Genomic DNA, 22,966 nt, shown 5'->3' with positions numbered 1-22,966 from the left:
AGGGCAAAAACTACCAGAACTTAGAAAAGGAGGCAAAATGGCAATGACAGCCATAGATGTGTCGTCTGTAAATATTGCTTTTCAATATCCAGGAAGGAATTTCTATCCAGAGGCAGAAACCTGAAGTGACTGCAGCTAGACTGTGCTGTTGCTAAGGTCTGACCTCCACCTTTCTATAGCATAAGCCTGGACACAGTTCAACCTTGTTTTGCAGAAGCTCCCAGCCCCACCTTTGTATCTGGCTGCTGACAAGCTCCTGACATAGGAGCAGACCCAGGATGCCCCGTCCGTACCACTGTGGAAAATTCTTAATTGTTCCCAGGGTGGCCCCTGGCCCCAATACACTCACCTCTGCCCTTCTGAAGCAGGTCCATGCAGGCCTTGTTGGTGCATTTGTTCTCTCAACAGTGACTTATTGAGCATCTGCTGTGTGTGAGTAAAAGCGCTCTGGTGGCATCTGTCAGGGACAAAGAGCATCAACAGTGTTCTGACCATATGCTCAGAATTTGACAAAGCCAGGCAGTGGGTTTAGGGAAAACTCCAGGTTATCTACACTCTGTTCTGGTTTTAAAATTTGTATAAACCTGCAAATGAGTGGGGGTTGGGGGTGGAGGTGGGGAGGGAAGATAGTTGCAGAAGAGAATAGTCTGAGTCTCTGCAAACAGCATGAGGCTTGTGTTCTGAGCTGAAGGAGGAGGAGAAAAGGTGGCAGAGATGAAAGACATGGCGGAAAGACATCCGCCACCTTCTGGGCTCTCACTGCCACGTTTCTCTGACATCCCTCTCCTCAGACGTCAGTGCTATCCCAAATTCGTCATCCAGAGCAACCGCAGGGGGGAGGGAAGCAGGCACCAGGCTCCCTACCTTCCCCTCTCTCTTACTTCCCTCAACAATAGCCAGCTTGTGTTGCTGTTTTCTCCGGTTGCTAAATCAACATTGTTTATTTCTGTCCCATCATCGAACCTGGTCGGAGCCCAACACTGAGGTGACTGACTGCATGAGGTGGATTCAGGAACCTGACCCCTGAGCCTTTCCTGCAGTTTTTGAGCGGCTGTTTCACGCTGTCTTGGTTCCAGTCCCCTCCAGTCAACCCTCTTCATTCAAGAGCCCCTTTTCTGCTTTTGGAACCCCAAATCTCTATCTGCTTCAAAATGCCAGAGAGATGTTCAGACAAAGCAGCATGAGTGAAGTGGGGACACGGCCTCAGGCTTCTCTGGGGGACCGAGTGGAGGGACAGACCACAGGTGTTTCCCCTCAATCCTATTGAAAGGACAGAGGCAAACGCATCCATGGTCGGCCTTCCTGCAGGGAAAACTGTTTCCTAACTGCTGTGTCACCTGCGTCACCCCTTCTACCCCTTCCAAGCCCAACTTGGCCCCAGGCAGCTGCAGTTCAAAGAGAGTAATCCCTCTGTTCCGAACGTGTTCCAGCCTTAAATTCCGCGCCCAGGGGAGAAAGGTGCAGCTTTAGCTGGGAAAGCCTGGGTGGGGCTGGGGCTGGGGCTGGAGGAGGAGGCAAGGCTGAGACTTCTCAGACCACAGAGTCACAGCTTGTAAAACTAGAAACCCTGCGGGGAACTACTGCAGGAGCAGGGGCGCTGGTGGCGTCCTGCCTCCCCTACTGCACTCCCAACTGCAAGTTCTGCAGGGATCCCCCAGGGGGCGCCAGATCCCACTGCCCACCTCCCTCTGCCGGCTTTCTCTTCCATCTTGCAGTAAATGCCCATTGTCGCCTGTGTGTCAGACGCTGTGGTGGGCAATTCAAACAAATGAGACACCGTCCTTGCTCCAAAATTTAGTGGGAAGTAAAAGTTCGGTTAAAGAATCGAAATACAATGAGATACATATGATGGCAGACATGGACTAGATGCCCTAGGAGTCCAAGAAAACCCAAACGAAGGATGGGGGTGGAGGTCAGCGAAGGATGTTTGTGGTGACCGTCCCTGTCCATCACTAGCCATGATCATTTTCCTCACTAACTCCCTCCCCCCGCATTATCTACAAGGCCTCCTGCCCCAGAGACCATTAAAGAATGGTACCCAGGCTCTTCCCTTCAGTTAATAGCAGAGCCAAGGTTTGCAGCCAAACTCTCCTTTGCTGCTACTAAAAAAACCCACATGCCCCATTCAACATTAGCCCCACCCCCATGCAGTGTTTACTCCGCCTTCCCAGCAACCCTCCTTCCCCTGCCCCATGAACTCCCGAAAACGGGGAGGGGGGTGGGGTGGTGGCTATTTTTACCTACAGGGTTGGGAAAAGGGCAAAGGCTGAAACTGGGGCAATGCAGTGGCGCCAGTTGAGGCTTAAATACAATGAGAAAGCCCCACCCTGCCAGCTCTGCCCGCAGAGAACCCAGTAAGAAATAAATAGTGCTGTGTGCCCTGCCTGGAGGGCTGGCCTGCGTATGTCTGCCTGGACAAAAGCCAGTCACATGAGCCCAGGCTGGTTAAAAAGAGCGCTCGGTAATCTTCCAGCTCAAGTGTCTCATCTGGCACGAGGCGCTATGCGGGTGAGGGTGCCAGCTCTTCTCTATGGGGTGGACAGGGAGGAGCAGTGGGAAGGGGCAATTCGGGCCAGGGAGGGAGACAGCCAGTTGGACTTTACTCCAGGCAAAACTATCAGTCCCCAGGTCCTGGCACTGGGAAGGGGTGATAAGGCTGGTGAGGGCAGTGTGGGCAGAGGAGTGGAAGGGGAAGAAAGCTTGGCAAAAGTTCCATGACCAAGTCTCAATGTGGCCGAAGCCATCGTTCCCAGCACAGCGCGCATGCACACCACTCTGCATCTTTTCTTTCTCAGAGCTTCGTTCCGCCCTCCCAGCTCAGCACGTCATCTGTCTTTGTCTACCTGTCTACCTGAGCCCTCTCCCTTCGCCCGCCCACACTCTCCTGTGACTCAGGGCAGTGGCTGCTTCTCCTCTCTAGCCCTCAGTTTCTCTTCAAGAAAGCATGTTTCAGATCTGGCACTCAGGGCCCTCCAGGCAATCTGGGGCAGCAGAGAGGCAGAAGCTCCTGGGAGGAGAGTTTTTACTCTGGAATTAATCTTTCTACTGACGTGCTAGAACTAGGTGAAACGATTCGGCAAGCCGAAGATGGCCTTGTTCAGCTCTGAGTTCCCTGAGATATTGGGGAACCTTGGGTCAAGGGGTTCATTTGCTCAGGTCCTCCTGGTGAGAAAATGCCACATGTATTACGGCTGGAAGCGTGCAGTGCCAAGAGTCCCTGTTCATTGCGGTGGGGTGGCTGGGCGACAGTTCGAGGGATCATGAGGAGTCAGAAAACTCTCTCTGCAGGATGACATGGTGCAGTGGAATGGGGAGTGGGAGAGAGGACAGGCGCTATTGTAGGCCCGAGAAGCCTGAACGCATAGAGTCTGAACTAGGGAGAGGGCTGTGGGCTGGGAAGGCAGGCACATTCAGCGGTTTGAAGATTATTGACTAGATGGTTGATGTTTAAGGGAGAAATTTGGATCCCTAACTCCCCACCCCACAAAAAACCACTCCAAGTTTACGTATCTAAGTGGTCCAGAAAAACACTGAACATATAGGGAGGGAGAAAGATTATTTATGATCCCAAGAGCTATTGTAGAACTCCAAACTCCATGGAAATTACTCCTAAGGTTGATGACAAAGGCCCATTTTTCCTGGCTGGAAAATTTAAGAAATCAAGAAGATTGGAACATATTCCGAAGCATCTATGTTTGTGGAACGTAATCATTCAGATGTTGAGCAGGCATCTGGAGAACCCTGATGGGCACAGAGCTAGACCTGTGGATACTGTGTGTAATCCCCATTCAGAATGGAGTAACTGGGGGGGTCCACTGAGGGGGTCATTTACAGAACATGAGCGAGGTTACAGGAAACTATTAAGGGACATTGAAGCCTACAGGGATAGCCACATCGGGCAAGGGGATGGGGTGTTTGCTGCAACCTCAGAGAGCATGGCTGTGGGTGAGGCCGTAGCAAAAGGCTGCCCCTTTGGGTGCAGGGAAGCTGTGGACTTTGGTAGAGGAAGGCAAGCACTGCCAAACTCTGGCCAGCAGGAGGGAATGAAGCTGATAAATACACTGCCACCTCTTCTTACTCCCATGCCTCCCGTGGGCCAAATCTAGATAAAAGCCAGACGAGAGAGTCTGGCTGGTGCAGTCCCGGGACAGAGGCAGGGAAGAAGGATGGGGAGTGTGTCCAAAAGGGCAGAATATGTACAGCACAGTCTCTATGATCCTAAGCAGACAATTTCATCAGCATCAATGAACATTTTTTGAGCATAAAACATGCACCAGCATTGTGCTGTCTGTCCATCAAGGATAAGACCTCCTGAATCTGGTATTCCAGCTGGAAAGGCAGGAGCAAGAATGTTCAGGGAAGCCTTCTTGGAAGAAGTGGGAATGTGAGATGGGGCTCGGATGACAGGTGAGAAAAGAGCTGTGAGTGCTTCCCTTCACTGGAGCAGAACGCCACTTAGCAACTAGATCCACCGTGAGGGCAAGCTTCAGATCTTCTATCCCTGAGATTTTAACAGCCATGGCCAAAAACACTGTACCTGTCTGACTCCACACATTCCTTCTCACTTACCTCACCTGAGGGGGTCAACTCGCCAAACTGCCTGTGTTCCCTGCTGCCGTCTCTGGAGGTCAGGTTTCTTCCACCACCAAGAGCGATGTCCTAATTCATCAATAAAAATTAGCTGGACTCCGTGCTGGAGACTCGGGCTATCTGGATGATTAAACACATTTTGAAAATGTGTTTGGGAAGGACACGGTGTGCTGGAGGCATGGTCAAAGTTCCAGGGATGCACAGTGCAGAGCAACTAATTCCTAGAGGTGTTTAAAACAAAGACTTCAGAGAGGTAATGTTTGCAGTGCAAGTCCGCGAATGAGTAGAATTTGCTAGACAAAGAAGGGAATCCCTGGCAGAGGACTTGAAATGTGTAGAAACAGCAAGAAGAAGGGAGGGTGAGTAATTCCAGGTGGCTAGAGCATAGCATGGCAGGAATTGAACCTGGTAAGAAAGGTCGAGGCTAATTTTAAAGGAATGTTATAGGTCTAGTTAAGGAGTTTGTCAGGTAAGCAGAAAAATAAGGAACCGAAGGATGTTTTGATGCAGGGGAGTGACAGGATGAGTTTTCTTTTTGGAAAGAAAGTAATTTTCTGGGAGGAAACAATATCGGTTCAAATCCGGGTGATGGAACCTGAGACTGAGATCTGTCCGTCTGCTCCCATCCGTGACCCACCCCGCACTCCACCCGCCTCAGATCCCTACTCCTGCCATCTTTCTTCAGAGAACAATTCTTATGTCCAAACTGTGGCTGCTCTGACTTTGCTACAAATAACAAGGCCAAATAAATGAGTTTGTTCTTCTTCTAGGACAACTTGGATCAAGACTACCCAGGAGACTATTTCCCCTTTCTCCAGTTTTTGCCCCATCAAATTTGACAACCCAGAGAATGGGATGGAACTTTAACTGGACCAGCTAGCCTATGGGACTTAGGACCTGCCAATCCTAGAATAACCAGCCAACCTAGAGCTTTTCAGTCTCCCTGGGCTTCTTTCCAAACTTGGTGGCTATTCCTCCAGGTCTTAGCTGAAAAACACCCAAAATAGGCCAGCTCTTTTCAATTTAATTAGCCATTCCTCTGAGGACACCAGCTGGAATGAAGCAAAGGCAGATGCATTGGGGACAAGGAGGGGTAGGAGTGGATTCTGAAGCGGGTAGAGCCCAAACTCATCTCTACAATGAGTGCCTCTCAGGACAGGGATCTCAAGAGACAAATGAAGGGGCTCCAGGCTTTGGACTCCCAGGCCAAGCCTCTATTGTTCTCAGGCACGGCCTGTGAAGTGGCCAGAAAGATGGAAGCAGGTGCCTGGGGCTCTTGGGCAGGAGGAAGAGAACCCCTGCCGTCTCCCTAGGGGCTGATGCACAGTCACAGGGATGGGTGGGGGGAGGGGGTAATATGCTCTCACCTGGCTCCTATCTCTGGGGCCAGTGGCCCACACTGACAGCTTAATGACAGCAGCCAAGTGAGGTGCTGAAATCTATTTCTGGAGCTCTGTAAGAGTAGGGGAAATAGCCAGCTGCTTGGGACCAGATGATCCTGCAGCGCCTTCCTTATCTACAGCAGGGCGCTGTTTGCTAAGTAAATGCAAGCAGCACTTGGGCAGAGGAGAGCTAAAATGACCCTTTGGCCTTGGGGATCTCACCCTTAGCAAGTATCTTCAGTGCCGCCGAAAGACCACTGATGTGGAGCAACTGCCCCCTCTGGTGGCGAATATAAGGATAAAGTTATACAGGGGCAGCTTCTTCACCTTAGTCCATGACAGTTTCTCCTCCAAAGCTCCAAAAAAGAGATGAGTGTGAGTCCAGGGTTCTGGCTTCTTTCTCTTTCTTCTGTTTGCAGTTACGGTCCCTGGTCAGGAGCTTCTTTCAGTTTTATGGACTGATACGTTACAGTGGGAAAAGCACTGGAGCTGTGCTGGATCGGGAGCCCGGTTCCAGTGAGAACATTGAGTGAGTCACTTCTTTTTGCTCCACAGAGGAAAAGACGTGACCTGTTTGAACATCTTGATTCAAGCCTAGCTGTTTCCTTATCTGTAATGTGGAGATGATAGAGGCGCTGCCTGCCTCCCAGGGAGGCCACTGCCTGTCACGGTGTTGTGGGTGGGCAGTATGGGGGAGTGAGGTGGGACACTTCCTGGTCCTGGGACCCAGTTATTCTTATTGCTGGGGTGGTCTTCCCTGTTGGAAGCTGGCATCACTGTCACTCATACCTGGACCTGAGACACCCCACATGGCTCAGCCCCTCATGGCTGCCAGGCTCCTTCCATCCTGGCCAGGAAGTCACCTTTTCCAGCCACCCAGGGCTGCCTGCCAGGCCAGGTCAGAGTGACCTGGTGATTATGGCCCTCAGGCTAGAAAGACAGTCCTGGGCCTATTTTCTCGTTGTCATTTAACAGTCTTTTTGATTTATGTTTAGTTTTAGGCACCATACTGGAAATTCCTTTTAGTGCACTATGACTGTCAGATGCTGGATGCGACTGGCGGGAAACGTGCCCAAAGAACAAATTCTTCTTATTCTTCAGGGAAACAGTTCAACGATGGTCCTAACTCCTTCTACACCTTAATAATGGAGCTTGCTATCCCTTCTCCCCTCCCTCCCTCCCTCCCTCCCGTCCTTCCTTGCTTCCTTCTTTCCCTTTTTGTACTCATAGCTTAAAACTAAAATGAACCGAGTTGTATGAATGGTCTGAATGATCAATTGTTTGGACAGGTGCACATTTGGGAGCGATGTTCACACAGTGAGTTTCAAAACTGTTTTCAAGAATTTATTTTACTAAGTGTGGTAAGATATATACAATATGAAATTTACCATGTTAACCAGTTTTTAAGTGTATAATTTGTGGCATTGAGTACATTCACAATGTTGTGCAACCATCACCCCCATCCATCTCCAGAACTTTTTCACCTACCCCAAGGGAAACTCTGTATTGGGACTATTTTTGACACAGGACCCTGTGAGAGACTGCTGGAGTCCATTTGTCCCTTGGGCTTCCTGCTGGCTTTTCCTTCTGCTCTTCCTAACCTGGGCAGAAGAGCGATGGCTACAGTGTTCCACCCCTTTCCCAGTGGGAATTCATCAGATATTGACAACAGCAGAGAAGGGAGCCTTGGCTGCCTTGGTTTCTTACAGTTGCTGAAATCTGTAGCCAGAAGGCACCTCTAGGGGGTCCTTGAATACCCCTCCTAAAGCATAGCCATAGCTAATCCATAGCCTAGCTTGTGCCAGATGTATAACGAGCACTCAATTAAGATTTGTTTAATGAATAAATGAATCTGGACATATAGATCGCTATTCATGGGAAAGGAGGCTTTCTGAGTGGCTGCTCATGGTCACAGAGAGGTGTTAAGGTCTATGCTTTGGGATCAGAAAGATCTGGGTTCAAGTGCTGGCTCTGTCCCTTACTAAGTACAGGGCTAGGTTTTTCTTTGTTAAGACACAGAGTGGGAACAATCATTCTTACCTTATGGTGCGAGGCCTTGACTGAGGCAATGTGTATGAGGTACTTTACCTTAGAGCATACAGAAGCTCGGTTATGCTAATTCTCTCCTCCTCCCACCTCTTGGAGAATTTCACAGATGCAGCTCCAGAAATGACTCTTTTTTCTGACTCCAGTTCCATTTCCTTTTGGCTCCTTTTTTTTTTGTCAGATTTTAAGAAAGAAAATATTTCCCATTGTCTGAGTCCTGACCTTGGCCTTTTAAAGTTGGGATTCTAATACTGAAAAAAATGTGAAAAGGGAATGTTGCTTTGTCTTGATCTGAAATAGAGCCTTCCAATTTCTATTTATTGAATGTAGTTGTTGTGATTTGTTTATATTAATGTTATATGTTTTCTCTCTCTCCTTTTTCCTCCCCACCCAATACACAATCACCCACAAGGGCCACTCCTCTCATCCTCGAACTAAACTGTCATGTCTTTTACTATTTCCTGATCCAAGAGTTTGGCTACCTTCAACTGAGATGGAGGGCACAGGACTTATTATGGGCACCTAGGTTTTAATAGTAACCAGGTCTTATCAATCATTTCCCACAATGCCTCTTTCATCCACCCATTCATTTCAATTACTTGGTACATTTATTCTTACCTCCAAATTCTAATATAAGGCCATGGAGTAAGTAATTTGTGGAAATTAAGTGATCTAGCTAAGATCATGGGCTGTATGACTCTGTCTATCATGTTAAGCAGTTGGAAAAGTTAAAACCCAAAGGAAAGTAACACACTTCGATTTCGAATCAATAAATATTCATTGGGCACTGTGTGTATTCAAGGAGCCTGGGGCAATATGGGCTTACCCAAAACTGCACACTTAATGATAGAGATTTTTAAAAAGTATTTTAGAAGAGTTTTTTACTAATTTCTCTGTCACCATTCACCCCCTCTTTAATCTAACCTACATAACATTTACAGATTAGACTAAAAATAGTGTTTATGACTTTGGGCCATGACTGGGAAGAGCCCCACATGCTGTACCAGGGAGTGTGGCCCATTTCTCTAGGCTCTGGGGAGCTATTGAAAGATTTTAAAGTAGTAATGAGATGAAATTTGCATTAAAAAATATTGGGGCAATATTGCAAGACTGAATTGGAAAGAGAAAGGCCAGAAACCGGTTAGGAGGCAGGTGCCACAATCCAGATGCAAGATGGTGAGTGCCTACAGCAGGGCCATGGCATGAGACTGGAGAGGAAGGAAGCAGATGGTGGGGAGAGGGATGAGCAGGAACTGGTCATTGATTGAGTATTGGGGTGAGAGACAGTGAGGAGTCAAGGGTGACGACCAGCTTTTGCCTTTGTTAACTAGACAGATAGTGGTACCTTCTTTGAGCAGCAGAATGGTGCAGTGTGTGTGTGTGTGTGTGTGTGTGTGTGTGTGTGTGTGTGTGTAGATAATGCAATCAATTTTATAGTTGATGGATTTACAGTGTCTGGGAATATCTAGTAATGGAAGTCCACTATGAGTACACATTCAATAGATAATTGGCCTGGATTTGTAGATTTGGCGGTCATAGGTATAGAGTTAACTCATAGTTGAAACCTGGGAAGTAGTAGAGAATGATTGAAAGACATTCAAAGAAAGAGCCCTAAATAACCTTAACATTTCAGGGACAGGCAGAAGAGAAGAGCCACTGAAGGAAACCGAGAAGTGGGCCGGGATGTAGAAGTAGAATTCAGAGTGTGATGTCTTGAGAATCAAGGTCGGAAGGGGTTTTGAGGAAGAAGGGATGTCAAACCCAGCAGAGAGTTTTAACGGAAGGAGTGAGCTGAGATGAGAAGGAGATAGAAGAATGGCAGAGACACGAGCTCGACTTTGGCAGAATTGAGGAGTGAGGAAGAGGTGAAGATGTGGAGGGAGGCAGTGCAATCACGTGGCTCCTGCATTGAGTTTTCTAGGGAAGGCGAGAGGAGAAACAGGCAAGTGTAGGGAGACGCAGGACTGAGGGCCAAGGGTAAACATGTTACAGGATCAGGGGAAGAAGTCAGGTGAGGGCGTGAGTTACCTACTCAGAAACCATCCGCCTCTTTCTTCCTGTGAATTAGGCTTCTCCCTCACCCAAGGGGACAAATCCTGGGAATTCTACTTCCCTTGTCTAGTAGTTGGTTTGAAAAGCCTATGACCCACTTCTGGCCAAGGGGACATAAAAAGAAATCTGTGAGGTTCTCTGGGAAACATGTTTTCCCTTGATAAATAACAGTCACAAAGGCCTTTAGAATTTGAAAATTTGTTTATAGTCTTTGTTTTACTCTTAACTCTTTCTTCGCTCTGTTGAACCGTGTTGTCTGGGCATGTGAAGCTTAGGGCTGCTACGGTTTGCTTGCAACAATGAGAGGATAAGCTGAGCCACCGGGTAAGGTTCAGCCTGCTGAGGAGGCAAAGCAGGAGCATGAAAAGCCCTGGATCGTTGATGGTGCCTGATGACTTCATTGAGCTACCAGACAACCCGAGATCACCTCCTTTCAGTCTTATTAGGAAACTATTAGCTTCTTTATGGTTTAAGCCACTGCTAGTTACCTTTTCAGCTGAATGCATCATCACTGATATGGTAGTCGTTATGTTCTGGAGCCAAGGTAATTTAGGTTGTCTTAAAATGAGATCAGGGTACCAGAAAGATTTTTTTAAATGTTGAGGAAAAGCATCTTTGATTTGGATTTCTTCCCTAAAGAAGCGGTTAAGGCTTATCACTCTTTAAAATAATCCTGAGCTGCCAGTTACTCTGTGATGGGCACTGACAATTATGGAAGTCAGACCTCTCTGCCTTTCTAAAGTCAGGCCAAATAAACCCATATCTACAGTTCTAAGCAAGAAGCACCAATCAGCCTTCTCCACAGCTCCTCACTGTTACCTCTCCTTACTGATTCGTTGGCAGACGGATCTTTCCAGTTGGCCGTATTTTGATTGTAACAGGAGAGAGGACTTTAGATGTCATGCTTTCCTCTGGAATTTTGACAGAAGAGCAGCGCTCTCTCCATCGAGACTCGGAGAGGCTGAGCTGTAATTGAGACTCAGAGAGGCCGGGCCTGAAGGAAAAGGAGAGGTGTGCGAAAGAAGCGTCACAGAAGCACCCAGAAGGCACAGCCTGCCCTTCTCAGGACTACTGAGGACTACACAGGAGGCTGAGGATAGAGAACCCACCTGGAGAAATTTATAACCCAAGGGAGAGAACGTCCTAAAAAGGAACTAATAAAAGCCTGAGTGTAACAAGCAGAGGGAAGGATGAATTGGAAACAATGGGGGTTGAAAGCAAGGAATCTAGTTAGCCAGCTACTGGAATATCCTAGGTGAGAGAAAACTAGGGCAGTAGCAGGGGAGATGGAAAAGAGGGCAGGATATAGGAGGCCGTGCTGAGAGAGAATCGGCAAGAGCTGCTAGCCAATCAGATGTGGGATGTGAAGAGAGGGATGAATAAAAGGACGGATCTCCTAACACAGCATCGAGAGAGATCTTAAAAATCATCTAGATCCGCTTTGAAAAGCAAAATTTCCTTTAGCCGTGGAAGGCCTTCTTCAATAAAGCCGTATGCAGAGGCCCAATGAAATGGGGTAGGATGTGTTTTTCTCTGTTCCCTTTCCTTGTTCATGAGTTGGGCACATACCAGGTGAAAATAATAGAAGATAGTTCTGTACAAGGATTTGGGGAGGTTCCATGCAAGGCCAGCTTCATAGACATGTGACTGTGAAGTCACACAGGGACTGGCGCTTAGAAGACCCCTGAGTTTTCCTTTTGCACTGGGTCTTGCGAATTACGTAAGCAATAGCTACTGCTTGGAAGAAAGGCAGAGGTGAGCAGCTAAATAACCTAGCCTTTCTGAAGGCTCTGGAATGCCAAGATAAATGAGTATGAATAATGATGCCATAATAGTAGCAGCCTATTTCACAGGGTTGTCGTGAGTGTTAAATGAGCAAGTATATATAAAGTGCTTAGAACAGAGTCTGGCACATAGCAATTGTCATGTAAGCATTTGATATTATTTTTATTCTCTCTCTGCACTGATGAAATACCTGACAGCCCAAGGTTGATTATTCACAGGATCACAGTAAACTTTTCATTTTCACATTTTTAACCTGTCATTCACCATCCAGCCCCATGATGTTCTTTAGGGGAAAAAAAATAACAACGATAAATATCATAACAAAGAAATGTGAGAGCACATCCGCTCGTCCTCAACGTAGCTATATAGTGCTTCAGGTGTGTATCTGTGTGTGTCTTTGTGTCTGAGAGAGAGGTTTTCTTTTTTTTTAATTTTAATTAATTAGGAGCTCTCTCTGATGGTTTTATTTTTTTCTTTACCTGCCTTTTTTGTTCATATAGAGAGGATTCTTGAACTACCTGCTTCCTCCCTCCCCCGCTTTCTCCTCAGATCCCTAAGGGAAGGGCAGGACCTAAAGGAAGACTATGTTACTATTGTCATTAAGATAATGGCTCCCTCCTCCTCTTTCCACTATCCCGACTGAGTCCCAGAGTGGAAAGGGCTCAGCCTTTGTCCTAAAAGTCCAGCTCTTCAATGGCGTTTTAAAAAAATGAAAATACTGTCTTGACACCTCCATTCCATGAAGCCCTGTTCCTGACCAACACCAGGAAGCTGTTCCTCTCTCCCACCTAATCTTTGATGCTCTCAGCACATTCTCAGTAAGAGCTCTCTCTCTCTCTCTCATTGTCCTCGGGTTTCAAGTCTGCAGGGACTGCATATTTTTTCCTTAGCAGAAATAGTGGTTTTTCCTAACAACTTTGCAAGTTCCCCGTAGGTTTGGAAATCCCCTTCTTGGTCACAACTCTTCATGGTTGCAGAAGAAGCCCAGCCTGGTCCCTTCTTTCCTGCCGACCTGCTATGTGACTCCAGGAAGTTAGCTTAAATTCTCTGGGCTTAGGATTAGAAGGATTTCCTCGACTGGGGCAGATTGGAGGATGGACAGAAAGGTTTTGGAGAGGATTTATTTTTAGAGGGCCTTGGGAGAAGAGATTTACAAATGTCCCTATGGTGAGAATAGCCAATGGGGGAAACTACCAACCCATTTAGATTCTTCCTCCTATAAAATAAAGTGAGGTTAATAATTTCCATTGCTAATTCCTACCTGTCACTGTCACCTCCGGGCTGTCTCCACCCCCAGCTGTTGACTGATACAGCGGATAAACTGTACTCTCCCCCTCCCTCTTATACACACACTTCTGGGAGGCCCTAGATAAATAGGAAGCAAAGGCAAGGCTGTGGAATTATTATTATCATGATAATGATTATTATGCTTTCAGCATGAGAAACAGGAAGTGAAACTGCCTAAAATGCCCAGTGATAAATGCCTGGCCCCATCTCCTCAGCCAGACCTAAAGGCAAAGAAGCCAGCCAAAGAAAACTGTGCGTGTGTGTGTGTGCCTGTCTGTTTCACAAGGAGCGTCTTTAAATAACTAGTTTCCAGGACTTGTGAGCTTTCGACCTTATTCTAACACCATGCATCCTCCCTCATGTGATATCCTCAGGGTCCTTCCTTGCTGCTTCCTTCTCCATTTCCGAGAGAAAGAGCTTCCCACCGCTATCAGAAGATGTGGAAGGACTAGTCCAGTGATTAATTGGTCCCTATCTGCTGAGGCCGGTCAGAGCCTTGTGTCTTCCTCTGTAGCCCGTTTTGTCACCACGGCAGGCGCATTCCCTGGACCAGAGGCCCTTCTCTCCTCTCCAGTCGGGGGAGCTGTGTTTTCTCTTCTGGCGGCTGCCTCTCCATCTGCTTGGCTGATTACTCACATCCTTTGTCTTTTTCAGGAATCGATTATGGATAAGTGGTAGTCAGAAAACAGGCGTCAGGGCCAATGCAATTATTCCACATTGACATGTCCATTTGCGGCACCATGGCCTCTGGAAACGCTGAAAAATGGTGAAATGACCTGATTTTCATACTACCTTGTTAGCTCAGCTTCCCAGGAAGAAAGAGCAGACAGCTGTGTGGGGAGTGAATGAACCAAGCTGGTGTTTCAGAAATACCTCCTCATTTGGGCAACGTTCTGAAAAATGCAAAGGGAACAGAAAGAGAGAGAGAGAGAGACAGAGAGAGAGAGAGAGGAGAGAGAGAGAGAGAGAGAGAGAGAGAGAGAGAGAGAGAGAGCAAGCGCGCGCAGGATGGCAGGCTCTTGGACTCTTGTTTAGTCCCTGGGGCCCACGCCTTTTTGTGCCTTTCCTATGAAGATCTTGAGCCAAATTAATAGATTATTAGAATTTTGCTTTGGGAAAAGCATACCCATTTTAGTCTTATTATAATTTTTTCTGAGCCTAGAATAGGGGTCCAGTGGAGCCCACCCAGGGGTTGGGATTGGGATGAGGTCACAGTAGGGTAATTGATGGAAGAAGAAAAACTCAGAGCTTTATCCCAAGCTGTAGCAGCTGCCTGTCTTTGGGTGGTCCCTTTCCAGCTGGCCCTGCTCTCTGTTTGGAAGTGCATGGTGCCTAAGAAGACAGTATTGGGTCTTAGCTTCCTGCATTTGAACCCCTACCCCAGTCCTTACTTTAAGTCACTTAAATTCACTGGGCCTCAGTTTCCTCATATGGGGTATTGGGAGGATATTAGTAACACCCATCTTGTAGAGTCATTATGGGGATTCATTGTGTTAACACATGGAAAGAACTAGAACCATGTCAGGGACATAATAAGTGTTCAATTAGTGGGAGCTATTATTGCGGCTTTTCTCTGTGTTTCTCTATGTGCCATCCACCTTCCTCCATTCCACCCTCCAGCAGAAATATGTGTCGAATGCTGTGGCAGGCATTAGGCAAGTCACGAGGGCTGGATACAAAGTTTGCGGAACATAAATCTCCTCAGAGGCTTCACTCCCTGCCCAGGTTTCTCTGATTTCATAACACAGTGTAGAACACAGAGGAATCCAGTTCTTCCTGGTCCCTTTGAGCCGTTCCTGGCCTGTTCACCTTCATTCGCTTCTTCTGCTTCCCTGCTCTCTCTTTTCCCAACTCTCTAGGAAGGTAGGTCCCAGGCGTGTTGGGAGTCCTGCCGGTTCCCTCTCCGACTGGTCCTGGCGAGGGATCTCTGGGAGGGCTAGGGCCCCGGAAGCCTGTTGGTCTTCCCACTCAGCAACTCTCCCTTCCCAGGCCTTAGGCTCCTCCACACACTCTCTGGGGGAAGCTGGAGGAGGGTAACTGGGCTCTGTAATAACCACATTTCTTCATGGTAAACAAGAACCAGATTCCTGGGCAGTGACGTGGGTGGGAACCCTGTGGCCTGGGCAGCTGTGATTGCACCAACACTTGAAGAAACACCTCTGACCTGTCTTGGGAAGGCCCAGGGCAAGATTGCCCACATGCCCCTCTTTGCTGCCCTTCCAATCATTCTCCATCTGAGTTACAGGGGTCTTCATATCAAACAGCTCTGCAGATATAAGTGGGCAGTCAGTCAGCCCCAGATTCAGCCTCCTGGCTCACACAACCAAGGAGCATCTACCCCCATCTCTCCTTTTTCAGGATTTGTCCTGCTGTCTTTCTTAATCATGTATCCAGTTCCCGCCCTTGGTTGTCATCCCCTACTTCCTATCGCTTCATGAGGAATTATCCGCTTCACTCATGATGCCAGGAGAAGCCTCACACTCCTGGGAGGACACTTTGACTCCAGGCACCCAAGAATGAAGGCTGCACCTAAGGTTGGTGCTGGCCCACGGGGTGTCCAAGCTCTGACTTCACGTGGCACGGCTGGTCCAGGGCTTTCTTCTTAACAGCATGACTGCCAAGTTTAAGATCTGATGTCTTGGGATTTAGGCCAAACACAGTCCCTGGCTGGAACACCTCTAGAAGGATACATAAGTAACGGGCAGAGAGCTGGGTGGCTGAGGGGTTAGGGATGGGGGGAGCAGTTTACTGTATGTCCATTTGGGCTATTGCATTTTGTACCATGTGAATATATTAAAGGTTAAAAAGAATTCGATGATTTTGTAAATCTCCTATATGTTAAATATAAAGAAGTGTCTTTTGCCCCTCTCTTCACGGCAGAAGGGACAGTGAGACATCTGCATTGGGGGGGCTCTGTTTGGGCCCGACTTCAGGCTTATAAGAGGCTGTCAGGGGCAGGTGGCTACTCTGGTTTAAGATTTTCCCAGTGTCTGAATGACTCAGAATCTTGCACTAGAAGGTGATACATCACTGAGTGCAATGGTCCAGGACAGAGTAAGAAGGATTTGCTCCCCTCCTGGGTCCACCTGTCTGGGATGCCATCTATGGCCAGCAGGAGCTGCTAAAGAGGTCAGCAGCACCAGGCTGCTTTTGCTGCTTGGTTACCTACGTACTTGGAGCCAACAGGATGGCATGGGTCAGGGCCAGCACCCTGGGGACCCAGTATCCTTCCTGGCAGATGCCAGAAGTTGCTTCCATTTTCCAGGCACTGCATTTTAGTCTTTGGTACCTACGTTTCTTTAAAAATGTGTCTCTCCTTTTTGTTCTAAATTCTTATATTTATATAACATGTTGAAGTTTGCCAAATCCTTCCATGCACATTACTAACGGCTCCCAATTGCCTGAAGTCCAAAGCCTTAGTGGAATTTCTGGCCCTTAAATCTGCCTCTTGCCTGACGTCTTGATCTTTTCCCTTACACACCCTATGTTCCAGCCCATGCCGACCACCTGCTGCTTCGAAACAGGCCACGCAAGTTCTCATCTCTCTTCATTCCATTGTTCAATGTTACCTCTTTCTCCTCTGTGGTTTTCTTTTTCTACCCAGAGAATTCTTGCCCATCTGTAGATGCCTAGGTCAAATGTCACCTCTTTAGTGAGGACTTTCTGGGTGAATCTCTACGTTCATGAGCCCCAGAGCACCATGGGTAAACCCTCTCAAGGCCACACCCATTAGGATGGCTATTACCAAAACCAAAAACCCCCCAAACCCTGGAAGTAACAAGTGTTAGCTAAAATGCAGAGAAATTGAAACTCTTGTGCATTGCTGGTGAGAATGTAGAATGATATAACTGCTGTGGAAAATAGCATGGCAGTTCTTAAAAACAATTAAACATAGAATTCCCTTATGATCCAGCAATTCCATTTCTGGGTATATACCCAAAAGAATTGGAAGCAGGAACTCAAACAAATATTTGTACATCTATGTTCATAGCAGTGTTATTCACAATAGCCAAAGGATGGAAGTAAACTAAGTGTCTATCCAGGGATGAATGGATAAAAAAAAAAGGTGGTATACAATACAGCCTTAAACAAAGAAGGAAATTCTGACACGCTACAACAATGAATGAGCCTTAAAGACATTATGTTAAGACATTAAGAAATAAGCCAGTCTCAAAAAGACCAATACTGTATGATTCCACTTATATGAGTTTCCTAGAGTAGTCAAATTTATAAAGAAAGTAGAATGGTGGTTGCTGGGGGAAGGAGGGTGGGAGTGGGGAGTTATTGTTTAATGGGTACAGAGTAAGCTTACACATGTTAGGATCCCAAACTCATGAATCCTAAAATAACTTTAGTCACTGCTTTTAACTCTCTTAGAGGGAGAGTCTTTGGAATCTGGGTAAGTTGCGGGTCGCAGACCATCTTCTCCTGAGCCACACACACAGATTGGGATGGGGATGGCTTCCCCAGCTTGGCTGGGCAGATATCAGGTAGCTGGACCACATACAAGAGCGTTTAGGAACATGGACTCTGACATGTGTGGAAAAGCCTGAATTCTGGCTCTAGTGTGATGACTTCGGTCAGTCATGAAAACTTTCTGAACCACAGTATTTTCAATGATCAGAAAAGCAGAAATACTACTACTTACAGCTTTGTTGAGAGGATTGAAGGAGATGATTAGTATGAAAGTACCTGCTGTATAATAACAGCTCACATTTATAGAGGCCAGTTATCCTGTGTCAGGATGACTATAGTGGAATATTTACCTCTTTTCCCTCTGTTTTCCATACTAAGCTGCAGAATTTATAATCATGCATGATATAGGCCTAAAAAGTATCATTTGTTGTCCCTTTGGACATGCTGTGTCTGTTGGGGTACCGAGGCTAAGTTTCTATTCTCCTTTGGGTACTTCCTTCTTTCTCTTTCCATTCCCATTCTTCCCCACAGCTCCAGCTGCTCCCTGCTGTGGTGTGAAACTGTCAGAGAATGAGGTGCAGACAAGGGCACTGCGGTGGGGAGCAGAGCATTTCTTGCCACCTGGGTAGTGCACTGCTGACAGCACTTGCTTTGGGTAGGATTTATTTCTGTGGCTCAGCCCTTAGCACTTCCAGAGATTTCAGAAATTTTTGTGACTCATGATTCTTATATATCTGTCATTCTTGCTTTGGAGAATTTCTCATTTTATCAAAGAATTATTAGCCTGTGACATGAAGACTGCTTCTCTCTCTCCTTGGTCTCAAGTTATCTTCCTTTCCAAGGGTGAATTTTCAGTGGGAAGACTTTTCTTGTGACTCATACTCCCTTCTGCAATATTTTGTCTGCTGTATTAGTATTAGCAGTGAATACAAAGGCCACTTCACCTGTGTGCATATGCATATCCAACAGCCTGTGGATGATCCTTTCTGATCAAAGGCATGTCATCTGAAAACTTCCAAGAAGTCCGCCTCTGTATATTTCTACCCTCTGTCATCTATTCGTAATGTCACATCATAGTACAATAGGAAATTGTCACACCCCCTGATGATGTGAAGGCAGGGTGGGGAGAGATCATCATGGATTCATGATTTGTCCTATAATATAACCCAGCCATGCAAATTAACACAGGCCCATTCTAGAAGACTGAAGGAAATTGGGATATGAGAGGTTTAAAATTTATCTAAAATGAAAGTATAACTCACAGCTCTCTAGGCCATGCCCAGAAATGGCACACACTATATTTCTGACATCAAGAAAGATATGTGGATATATGTCTGCTCAAGATCTAGGATGAGGGCCATGAACATGGACTTTGGATCAGAAAGACCTGTGTTCTGTCCTTTATTATCTGTGTGACCTTAGGAAAGTTATTTAATTTCTCTAGGACTTAGTTTTCTCATTTACAAAATAGATAAATGAGGATAAGAGTACATATTCCACAGGATTGTGTAATGGTTAGAAAAAGGTTTGGCTGTGAATGATAGAAAACTAAATACATCAATTAGTATAACAAGAAAGACATTTATTTCTCTTTCTTAAAAGTCTGGGTAAGTGGTTTAGGGCTGATAGGATGAATCCATGCTCCCCAGGACATAAGCTTCTTGTATCCTTTTGCTCTGTCATCCTCAACCTGTAGCCTCCACTTCATGACCTGAGATGGCTACTTGGGCTCCAGCCATTAAATTTTCATTCCTGCCAGCAGGAAAGAGAAAAGAGGAGAACAAGTAGGAGTGTCTATCTTTTCTCTTTAACCACTTCCATTTATAAGCCATTGGCGAGAACTTAATCTCATGAACACAGACAGCTGTATTGGAGGCTGGGAAATGTAATTTTTAGTCTAGGAAGTCTATGTGCTTAGCTAAATATTGAGGCTCTTGACTGTTGAAGAGGGGAAAATGGATATTGGCCCAAACAAATAGCAATCTGCCACAGGTCTACACGATATTGAAATGAAACAGTGCAGGTAGAGGGCCGAGCACAGCATCGGCCACAGAGTCAACACTCAGTGATTGTTGTCGCCATCACCGCCACCGTGAGAAGGTGGGGAATACTCTAAAACTATGACAAGATGTTTCCTTATTTTAACCTCCTCTTGCCGATAAAGTCACCCTTATCATCTCCATTTTAAGACACGATAAGCTTCAATTTTCATAAAGGCCAAACACCTATGCCTTTAATGTGACCTTACAAAATACGATTATATAAAAGGAAAACTTGGGAATGGTGACCTTTGGCTTCCAGATAATGGTTATTTTTGGCTAGGGAAACAGGGGTGGGTTGAGAGTGCAGTGGAAGAACCACCTGGTTAGAATACATGTTATTGTCAAAGTCCTAGCTTTAATTTTGGGAGTGGATTCACAGGTGCTATTGCATTATTAAAAAGAACTAATAACTGAATAAAAGCAGAGATATTTGGAACAATGACCCAATGATGAGGGTGTGTCATCAATCAAGGATTACAATTAATCCAATTCTATGTACCTGAGGTCTTTAATTTGTCTTTGTGTGTACAGTGTTGCATGATATATGTGTTTGCATGTGAATAGCAAACAAAAGCAATATCTCCTATTTATACATACTTTTAACTTGTAAAGGGCTTCTGCACATCCAGAAAGACTGTTTCAGTAGTTCTTTACAGATGGTTGAAAGTTTGGTGTTATACAAACAGAACTTTGGACTTCTGTGTCCTAAGGGAAATGTTTTATCCTTACAACAGCTCTACAAGGAAGGCAGGACAAATATTATTATCACTATTTTGCAGACAAGAAAGAGAAAGGAAATTGAGAGAGCAGAGGACTTCTGTGAGGTTACCTGGAATGGAACTTAAGACTCTGATCATTTGTCTAGTGCTTCTTCCTTCAGTCCATCTCACTACCCAGTTATTATTTATGTATTAGGCATTTATTCTGTCTGTTATATATCAATCACATTATGCTTATGTGTTTGTGTTCATATATGTGTGTGTTTTCTGTGTGTTGTGTGCAGTTTATGTAATCTCTATGCACTATATACAAGCCCTTAGAGTCCTTGCGTACCCCCCAGTCCTAATAGGCCCATGTAATTCCAGAAGGACTCCCCAGCTGGGGTTTCAGTTCTCTTGTTATTCCTAGGTCACTGGGCTTCGGCACCTCCCCAGAGCCCCAGCTAGGTAGGCAGGCAGTTTTGATATCAGGGACCAATCCCCAGGCAGTGAGCATAGAGCAGAGGAGCAAGCCAGTAATGCTTCAATAGTGATAATATTGACTTCTTTATGATAATTTATGAAGAAGAGTTCTTATAAACACCACTGCATTTAATTCTCACTCAGTCTTCAAAGTAGAATTTATGGTTTTTCTCTTTTTCAGATACAAAATGAGGATAAATGACTTGCTAAAGGTAACTCAACTTGAGGACAGACTTGAATTCAGGTCATTTGTCTCTGAATTCTCATTTCTTTCCATGTGCCTGGCTGCCTCTGAAAGTTCATAAAGAGCTTTTCGCCTTTCTAGCCTCCTGGAGAGAAGCAATGACAGCTCAATGCCAAGCAGTAGGAAGCCCTCAGTGACCCTCTGCAGAGGGAAAAAGACCAACTCAGAGCCCTGAGCAGCCACAGACCTGGGATCTCCTGAGAAAGACTGAGCAGTTGGACCCATGCCCGCTCCTTCTCTCAGTCCTCCAGCAACTCCCAAAGTGTGCCTTGGGAGGTGACAACAGTACTGTAGATCTGATGAGCTAAAGGTGTCTTTTCATCTCTCTGGCCTTAGGCAGTCTCTTTGTCTTTGAAGAGCCAGGGTTTGGGGGAACTGTCTCACCGCATCAGTCAGGGAGGAAGCTCTGGTTCCTGCTGCTAGAGGTGAACCCTTTGGCTTCCAGATCTGTTTCTGTGCCACTTTTTGCAATGCTGTCCCCTTGCACCTGTCTGTTTTCTTCCCCACAGATTAAAGCTATTCACCACCGCAAGGCCTATCAAGCATGGCACCTTGTACTCAGTCAAGGTGTACACTAAATGAACTCTTCTTGAAAAGAGCAAATATTTGTGTTAGGGGAACTGTTTCTCTCCTGGGCCTGTGGAGTGAGCCCTGCCTGTCCTGGAAGGGTAATGTCTGCCTTCCCCTCTGCCCCTCACTCCCTCCCTGCCTGGCCTCAGTCCCAAGGGCCTGCCCGTCCTCAGGACGTTCTCTCTCCTTCTTCCTGAGCTGGGTCTCTCCAAACAAGGGGGCTCTGGAATGTTGTGTGTGTGTGGGGAGGGGGGTGTGGAGACACATTAGGGGCCATGTGTAGCCATAGGTCAGGCCCCATTCTCTAATCTGGCTTTATGGGTAATAAACTGAGGTTTTTGTCTTTGCCTGTCTGGTTCTTTTGGCTTACTTCTCTACTGTTCTACTAGTCAGAGCTGGGAGACAATCAGCAGGGATGTATTTGATGATCATCCCCAAACCCCATCAGAATATGTATAGAGGCCTTCTGGCAGCTTACATTTAGGGCCTTCCTAGTCTCCTCCCCTGATGTGGCCTACGATGTAGGTCCAGCTATATCCTTAATATCTTTCACAGAGACATGTTGCTAATCTGAACTAGAACTCGGCTTCTTCAAAAATACCCACTTCTCATGGCTGTAGGTTCAGGGTTTAACTTTTCCACATTGGAAAAGTCAGAACCTATTCACAGACCTTCCCTTTTATTATGTTCCTTGTCTTATCTAATTCTCTCCACAACTCCACGAAAGGTATTGCTGTTCTTCTGGAAAGGTGGGCGGGGAGAGAGAGAGAGAGAGAGAGAGAGAGAGCGCGAGAGCGAGCGAGCCAGCCAGTTGGTAAAGGCTTTCCGAAATTCAGGCAGTCTGAATGTCAATTCATTCTCTTCCCACCCTGTATCCCTTTTAAAAGTAAATTTACATGAAAAAAAAAATGTTCAAAGGTATAATTACTGAATTGTTCATAGTTACACATGTCTTTATTGAAAAACAATAACTTGATCAGAGAAGAAATACAAAACTCAGAGGAAAAATGTTCAACTTAAGAAAATATTTAATATTTGCCTCACATCTATTCCTAGGATAAATGGCCTATGTAGCTCCAGCTCACCACTGAGATCTCATTCAGTCCACACTTTCAGTCATTTCTCGCCTTCAAAGTACACCCCCTCTTCCAATTGGCTGCTGCTAAGAGACAGACAGTTGGAAAAAAGTGGATTTTCTATCTGAACAGCTAATTTCATACGACTCCCCCTTCCCTTTTGGTGGCCCCGATTAAGAACTAGGATTTCTCAGTCCCCACTCTCTGCCGGGCAAGCCCCCCCAGTCCCGCTTTCCACGCGCCGGGTCTCGCGTCCTCCCCTTTAAGGCCAGCCCCTCCCTTACACCCACGCCTC

At 46.3% G+C, this 22,966-nt stretch overlaps 1 long non-coding RNA gene across 1 annotated transcript; it reads left to right on the top strand.

The window, feature by feature from the left end:
- Window positions 1-6,425: 6,425 nt before the first annotated feature.
- Window positions 6,426-21,197, top strand: LOC112471831. The gene is made up of 3 exons (XR_003043428.1): window positions 6,426-6,501; window positions 20,963-20,993; window positions 21,107-21,197. It is a non-coding gene; the product is annotated as an uncharacterized LOC112471831 (long non-coding RNA).
- Window positions 21,198-22,966: the final 1,769 nt, after the last annotated feature.

The sequence above is a fragment of the Pteropus alecto genome, unplaced genomic scaffold (assembly GCF_000325575.1).
Source record: "Pteropus alecto unplaced genomic scaffold, ASM32557v1 scaffold359, whole genome shotgun sequence".
NCBI lineage: Eukaryota > Metazoa > Chordata > Mammalia > Chiroptera > Pteropodidae > Pteropus > Pteropus alecto.
The sequence above is the reverse complement of the archived record's forward strand: the minus strand, read 5'-3'. Positions and strand labels throughout refer to the sequence as shown.